Here is an 8,608-nt window from a genome sequence, read left to right on the forward strand (position 1 = left end):
AGCGAGATAGAGAGACAGAGAGCGAGAGAGAAAGAGAGAGAGGGAGAGAGAAAGAGAGAGAGGGAGAGAGAGAGACAGAGAGAGAGAGAACGAGAGCGAGATAGAGAGAGACAGACAGAGATAGAGAGAGAGCGCGATAGAGAGACAGAGTGAAAGAGAAAGGGGACAGTACTACTTTTCAGAAGTGAGTTTCCACTACAAGACTAAGCACATTACGCTGTCAAGTTAAAAGGTGCCGTTAAAAACAGCCCCATTGAACCCTTTCCCTCCTAACCACTCATACCCCCTCCCCCAACCCAGCCCCCTCAATACCTCCACCACAGCATGTGGATATAGTGGTCCCCTTTCTGGACTGTCGCCTCCTACTCATGTGACGAAGTTTGTTTGAGAACTCTCGTTCGGTCTGTCTGCTCAGACATCCAACACAGGTTTACAGTGGTGTTTACTCCAAACATAAACTTGTGCTTGTTTTTACGCTTGGCTTTAATTGTCGCGGTCTGCCATCAGAAGTGATTCCGTTTGACAAAAGTCGAGTGCAATGTTGTTCTGTGGGCTAGATAGTTATAGTGTAGTGTTTACAATGTATAAACTAAAGTGGCCTGTTGTTCAGTTGGCTAGATAGTTATGGTGTAGTGTTGTCAATGTATAAACTAAAGTGACATATTGTTCAGTGGGCTAGATAGTTATAGTGTAGTGTTTACAATGTATAAACTAAAGTGGCATGTTGTTCAGTGGGCTAGATAGTTATGGTGTAGTGTTTTCAATGTATAAACTAAAGTGGCATGCTGTTCAGTGGGCTAGATAGTTATGGTGTAGTGTTGTCAATGTATAAACTAAAGTGACATGTTGTTCAGAGGGCTAGATAGTTATAGTATAATGTTTTCAATGTATAAACTAAAGTGACATATTGTTCAGTGGGCTAGATAGTTATGGTGTAGTGTTTTCAATTTATACACTAAAGTGGCATATTGTTCAGTGGGCTAGATAGTTATGGTGTAGTGTTTTCAATGTATAAACTAAAGTGGCATGTTGTTCAGTGGGCTAGATAGTTATGGTGTAGTGTTGTCAATGTATAAACTAAAGTGGCATGTTGTTCAGTGGGCCAGATAGTTATGGTGTAGTGTTTTCAATGTATAAACTAAAGTGGCATGTTGTTCAGTGGGCTAGATAGTTATGGTGTAGTGTTTTCAATGTATAAACTAAAGTGGCATGTTGTTCAGTGGGCTAGATAGTTATAGTGTAATGTTTTCAATGTATAAACTAAAGTGACATATTGTTCAGTGGGCTAGATAGTTATGGTGTAGTGTCTTCAATGAATAAACTAAAGTGACATGCTGTTCAGTGGGCTAGATAGTTATGGTGCAGTGTTTTCAATGTATAAACTAAAGTGGCATGTTGTTCAGTGGGCTAGATAGTTATGGTGTAGTGTTTTCAATGTATAAACTAAAGTGACATGTTGTTCAGTGGGCCAGATAGTTATAGTGTAGTGTTTTCAATGTATAAACTAAAGTGGCATGTTGTTCAGTGGGCTAGATAGTTATGGTGTAGTGTCTTCAATGAATAAACTAAAGTGGCATGTTGTTCAGTGGGCTAGATAGTTATGGTGTAGTGTCTTCAATGAATAAACTAAAGTGGCATGTTGTTCAGTGGGCTAGATAGTTATGGTGTAGTGTCTTCAATGTATAAACTAAAGTGACATATTGTTCAGTGGGCTAGATAGTTATGGTGTAGTGTTTTCAATGTATAAACTAAAGTGGCATGCTGTTCAGAGGGCTAGATAGTTATAGTGTAATGTTTTCAATGTATAAACTAAAGTGGCATGTTGTTCAGTGGGCTAGATAGTTATGGTGTAGTGTTTTCAATGTATAAACTAAAGTGGCATGTTGTTCAGTGGGCTAGATAGTTATGGTGTAGTGTTTTCAATGTATAAACTAAAGTGGCATGTTGTTCAGTGGGCTAGATAGTTATGGTGTAGTGTCTTCAATGAATAAACTAAAGTGACATGCTGTTCAGAGGGCTAGATAGTTATGGTGTAGTGTCTTCAATGAATAAACTAAAGTGACATGCTGTTCAGTGGGCTAGATAGTTATGGTGTAGTGTCTTCATTGTCAAAGTTCTAGTTCCATCTTGTTCAGTGGGCTGAAAGATTGAAGTGTCTTGTTTCAATCTGTCAACATTGCAGTACAGTCTTGTTCAGTATATATCTTTTTCTTCTTCTTGATCGCTCAGACAGGGACTCCGGAACTTCTGATGAAGTTTGCAGTACAGTAAGGTCTTCTCCTGAACTGGTGTGTCCGCAGGCCATGTTTCTGCTCGTAGTTTCTGGTGGATTGGACAGTGTTGGAGGATTCAGTATACATACTTACGATGTGGTGCTTCGGTTCGTCAACACTTGAGTACAGTCTTGTTAAGTCTGTTCAATGAAAGCGATGTGTGTTGTGCCGCAGACACAACAGCATTGATTAATACATTCTTGTCCATTTATGTATCATCATAAAACAAGAAAGATTAGTTGTTGGAACGTTTGTTATTGACAAAACAATACATCTATATATATATGTATATACGACTAGTGTCTGTCTGTCTGTCTGTCTGTCTGTTCGCGATGCACGGCCAAAGTTCTCGGTGGATCATTTTCAAATTTGGACACCGTATTCAGCTACACCCCAGACACAACCTCATCGATGAGATATTTCAACACGTGCTCTCAGCGCGCAGCGCTGTGCCCGCTGAACCGATTTGTAAGTTTTTTTGTTGTTGTTGTTGTCGGGATCCACTACCAGTAACTCTTCCTTATCTTCTCCAGTGTTTTCAGCCGCGATTATCTCCCTTCCTCCGTGTGGCGTCAATCCATATTCCCGTTACTACGTTACTATTTTTAGAAGGTCACTGCACGTTACTATTTTTAGAAGGTCTCCAGTGTTTTGCGCGTTTATCTCCTTTCCTTCGTGCGCCGGCAAAGCCGGCGTACACCCGGCAGAGCCGGGTCCCAGGCGCAGCCTGGTATTCGGCTCTACTTCTTCCCGGCGAAGCCGGTACCCGGCGAAGCGGGTAATCATCTAGTTCACAAATATATCGACCCAACATTAATTAATTAATTAATTAAAAATAATTAATCTTTCTTGTTATTTGATTCTCAATTTTGGAACGTTGGCAGTCTTTTTGTTTTTGGATTTATTCATTTATGTATTGTAAGAATTCGCGCCAAAAGTAAATGTTGAATTTGCTGTGCCACAGATTTAACAGTTAAACATACAGATGCCAAGTGTGTTATATGTAGAGGTTACATGCCGAGTCTCAGTGATTATTAAAAATAATGGTCGAAGTTAGCGGATCATGAAAAATGCGAGCTTCAGCGAGCTTTTTCATGACCGCGAACTGAGACCATTATTTTTAATAATCACTGAGACGAGGTGTGTAACCTCTTTATTCCTCCTTTCTTCAGTTATTCCAAAAAAACAGGAGTTTTTGTGCGAAAGTTTGATCGAATCCGAATCACTCAACCAGTCAACCTGCGCAGGCGATCGATTAATGCGCGGTTGTATAGTTCCGTGCAAATCATTCCATTCTGTTAACACTTCTTTTCAGTTTCCCTGTTTTGGACTAAAATCAAGTACACAGATATGCTGTTATTCTGCTGTGGCGGTAAAGGCAGATATTGTGTGTTCTGTTTATGTTTTAGTATCGCTTAGTAAATGTTCTTTCGTCAAATGGGACTAGCAGACGAACTTTTGCACCCGTGTTCCAACGTTAATTACTGTATGAAGTTCAGTTTTCTGGGGAAAATAGTGTATGAAACCGCTTTATGTTGTTTAAATTGATGAGATGTGTGCATTTGGTTGCGTGTGATCTGTTTATAAAATGAAATATTGTTGAAAACTGACCGTCGGATTGCAGTCAGTGTTGTCGAAGAAACTGCGTTAAAAGAAGGGGAACTACTCTTGTCGCCAGAGTATGAGTTACTTGCCTTGGGAATTTGCTTGTGATGAACGGATTGTGCACGGCAGATCTAGATTCAGAAAACAACCGAACTCATGGATTTTATATGGAGATTCATGTGTTCAGGCCTGTAGTTGTTAATTTAAATGCGGTATGTTTGTATTGTTTGCTCCAGAGATGTATACTTCGTACGTATAGAGCGTTCGGAACTTTTCAGTCGCAAAAGTAGTACCGAAACAGAACAGCTTCTCAACCCATTGCACTATCGAGGATTCAGGCTGTTGCTGGCTCGTTATTTGTTTGGTTGCTGGGTCATTATCGAAAAATAACTAGCTCTACAAGTTTACAGAGGTAAAGAAGCAGAGGGGGGAATAAATGCAAATAACCTACCAGGCTCGCTGCTTATTGTTGGTGACTTTAATTATCACTTTGACACTCCATCACACTTTTACACATCCAAAGTGCTTGACGTTCTCAATATGTTTGATCTGTGTCAGTCTGTTTCAGAGCCCACCCATGTACGTGGTCACATTGTTGATTGGGTTGTTTTCAGGGAAGAAGATGGTCTGGTTAAGTCGACGTCTGTTGAACCGTCCCTTTCGTCCGATCACTATTGTGTCACGTGCACTCTTGACTTCGCAAAACCCCCCTCCCCTAGAGTGTACAGGGAAGTTCGTAGACTGGCGTCTATGGACGTCGAGGCCTTTAAGGCCGACTTTCTTGCCGACTTGCCCTCACTGCCGTCCGCCGAACAGCTCTTTCGTGTTTTGCGTGCCATTCTGGACACACACGCCCCTTCTACCCGTCGTTTGGTCTCTAATCGTCCCCCCTCCCCGTGGTATAGCGGTGTGGGACCTGAACTACAAGACGCCAAGCGGGAGAGGAGGGGGGCGGAGCGTCAGTGGCGCGCCACAGGTCTAACCGTGCACCGGCAAGTATTTCAGGCGGCCAGAAACCGGGTCATCGCCATCGTCGACCATGCCAAGTCTGCATTCTTCTCATCCAAAATACTCGCATGCACCTCAGTCAAACAGCTGTTTAGTGTCACCAATGACATCTTAGGCAAGGTGACTTGTCCCCCTCTTCCCACTATGTTCTCTGTACATGAGCTTCCCCAGAAGTTCGCTGACTTTTTCACTGCGAAGATCGCGCTTATTCGCGAGAAGCTTGATTCTACTGTTGTCCCGCCTTCACCGGTCGCCGATAGGATGTATTGTGGTCCAGCTCTGCAGCGTTTTGAGCCTGTCACCGGCGAGTTTGTAAAAAAGGTGTGTTTAGGCGCTAGTCCGAAAACGTGCGAGCTTGACCCCATTCCGTCCTCTCTGCTGTGTGATTGTATTGATGACCTTCTTCCATATCTCACTCACGTCATCAACGACTCTCTGACTTCCGGCTCATTCCCAGATGAATTCAAACCTGCAATAGTTAGGCCCCCCATCAAAAAACCTTCACTTGACAAGAATTCCTTGAAAAACTTTAGGCCCGTTTCGAACTTGTCATTCCTTTCAAAAATCACTGAAAAAATTGTCCTTTCACAACTTCTCACTCATCTAGAGCAAAACCACCTTCTCAACACCCATCAGTCTGCATACAGGAAAAACCATAGTACTGAGACAGCACTTCTGAAGATTGTAAACGACATCCTTCTTGGCTTTGACGAAAATCAGGTCTCCATTCTAACACTACTGGACCTGTCTAGCGCATTTGATACGATAGACCACGAAATTCTGCTCCACAGGCTTCAGCACTCCTTTGGTGTTCATGATCTGGCCCTTTCCTGGGTTCGTTCGTACCTTACTAACCGGACGCAGACCGTTTGTGTCAACGGCATCAAATCTCAACCTTCAGCTCTCCAGTACGGTGTCCCGCAAGGGTCCGTGCTTGGCCCCATACTTTTCGTTCTATATGCCTCCCCTGTGTCCGATGTTATCAGTCGCCATGCGTTGTCGCACGAGAGTTTCGCTGATGATACACAGCTTCATCAGTCTGCCCCTCTTGCTGAAGTTGACGTTCTGGTATCTCGGACACAGGATTGCATTGCGGACCTCAGTGATTGGATGTCTTTAAACAAACTCCAGTTAAATAGTGACAAAACCGAAGTTATGCTGGCCTGTCCCAAGAAATTTCTCAATCACCCTTCTCTTCCTGCCTCTCTCACTGTCAACGAACTACCTATCTCTTTCTCTCCGTCTGTCCGCAGCCTTGGCGTCACTCTCGATCCAACTCTCTCTTTCCAAAAACACATCTCTAACATCTGCAAGTCCGCCTATCTAGAGCTGCGCAAGATTAGTTCAGTCCGTCACTACCTCACCACTGATGCAACCAAAACGTTAGTGTGTTCTTTAGTCCTCTCAAAGATAGATTATTGCAATTCTCTTCTGGCCGGTCTCCCTAAGTACCTTTTAGATAGACTTCAAAGGATCCAAAATAACGCTGCCCGCCTGGTCTTCAAATCTTCCAAGTATGAACACGCCACACCCCTTCTTCACTCTCTACACTGGCTGCCTATCACTAAAAGGATCGAATACAAACTCTCCTCTCTTTCTTTTGCCGTCGTTTCTGGTTCTGCCCCAGAATACTTCTCAGAACTCCTCAATCTCTACACCCCCTCTCGTCAGCTTCGCTCCGCCGCCGACACTCGACTCTTCCGACTCCCCACAGTGCAAACAAAGACATGTGGCGAGAGGTCCTTCGCCTATCAAGCCCCTGTGACCTGGAATAGATTACCTCTGCCTCTCAGACACACAGATTCTCTCACTACATTCAAGACAAATCTCAAAACACACCTCTTTCAGCGCAAGTGATTTTCCCTCCAGCATCTCCCCACCCACCCCATCCCGCCCCACCTCACCCCCTACCTAGTGCCTAAAATAACGTGTATATATATTTTCTGCGCTTTGTGTCAGCACTGTTTGTGTGTGTGTAAATAGTATTGTTGACACGTTTTTATACAGTAGCCTTATGTGGTTCTTGTGCCTAGGCTGTGTATTGGATTGTCATTGTATGCCTGCATCATTAGTTGTCAGTAATTATTACATGTGCTGATTGTTCTCTTTGCCTGCGCGCGTATAGTATGTTGGTTATGATTGGTCATAGTATGTTTGTTTATGTTTGGTCGTTATCTTTGCCTGTGCGTGTATTGTATGTTTGGTCGTTTTCTTTGCCTGTGCATGTATAGTTTGTTGATTATGTTTGGTCGGTTTCTTTGCCTGTGCGTGTATAGTATGCTTGGTCGATGTATGTATTGTAAAGCGCTAAGAGTAGACATTTTTCTAGAATAGCGCTATAAAAGTTTGCATTATTATTATTATTATTATATAATGTTATTGTTTCTCGATTAAAAGGGCACGCTTTAACGTCTTAAAAAAAAGCACAAAAAAAGTAAAGCGATGTAGTGTAGAAAAAGAAATGGTAGTGCGGTGACTGTGTTTACATCTAACGCCTTTGTTCCTTGGTGCTACAACGAACGGACTCTATCAAGAGAGAGAGGAACCGAGCGTTCATTTCTAACCGTCGTTTCTTCCAAGTTCAAAACTCGTTTGAAAAATGTGTTGTATTTGTTTGAATCTATTTACTTTAACCATTGCAACAGCAAGCATCAGCTACAAAGCAAACGAAATCAGTTGAGTTTCTTGGGCGATATGCCTTCAACTGCAGTCAATTTGATGGTTTTGACACCCACAAAGGAGTGTAACTCATTCGAGTACGCTTAGTCTAACCACAAATACGTTGACATGTATAGAACCAGCAGCGGTCAATCGCATCCTGACCTCAGGTCAAAATGAGTTCGGTTCATTCTCTCCCTGACAGGATGCCTTGAGTTTCCTTGTCTGGCAAGAAAACCGATTTTTTATTTTTTTTATTTTTTTTTTCATGTTTAAAGCTTTTTGTAATGTGTTATGGATGTAAGCAGATTCGGGATCGTCAATAAAGATTTTTCATGGTGTTTTGTAATTTTTGAATTACAGAGGAATTTTTATTTTTGACAGTTTCAAGCGAGCTATTTTTCGTGGATGTATTTACTGTGCAAACAACTCTAAATATGGCATAAGTGTCACGTGATAATCAACCGTTTGGTTTCGTCGCTCGCTGGAGCAGACGATTTGTTTGACAGTGATGCAACCATATATTACGGTCTCCTTCCGGCAGCAGTCCAAAAATTTCGACTTGTTTTGATCTTAGAAAGATGTCTTTATCATAACTGTGAAGAACAGAACGGAGATCACTGTCGAAGTCGGCCAATCTGCAATCATTTTCGTCTCGCGAACACTGCTCGTGAACAACATATGGGAGATCACTCTGTATTCTGGTTTTGATAGATTCGCGTAGGACTGTCGCGTCCGGTCAGAGAGACAACTGGCGATAGCCGTGGAGCGAGGATTATCAGAATGCGGTCAATCGGTCTTCGGTTGCGAGCCGGTCAGTGGTCGACCGTGTTATTCAGTTGGAGGCCAAGAGTATGACGAGACACATTGAAGCTGATTTAATCTGCTGCTGCTGCTGCTGATGATGATGATGATGCCAATGATGATGATGATGATGATCATGATAGAAGTATCGGAGAGAGAGAGAGAGAGAGAGAGAGAGAGAGAGAGAGAGAGAGAGAGAGAGAGAGAGAGAGAGAGAGAGAGAGAGAGAGAGAGAGAAGTTTGCTGTTATTTTCAGCTGA

The 8,608-nt window shown here is 42.7% G+C and overlaps 1 pseudogene; it reads left to right on the forward strand.

Moving 5' to 3' along the window:
* The first annotated feature begins 4,628 nt into the window (after window positions 1-4,628).
* LOC138957083 (uncharacterized protein PF3D7_1120000-like) overlaps window positions 4,629-8,608 on the forward strand; it is a 52,378-nt pseudogene continuing 48,398 nt past the window's right edge.

Source organism: Littorina saxatilis, unplaced genomic scaffold, assembly GCF_037325665.1.
Source record: "Littorina saxatilis isolate snail1 unplaced genomic scaffold, US_GU_Lsax_2.0 scaffold_370, whole genome shotgun sequence".
Lineage (NCBI taxonomy): Eukaryota > Metazoa > Mollusca > Gastropoda > Littorinimorpha > Littorinidae > Littorina > Littorina saxatilis.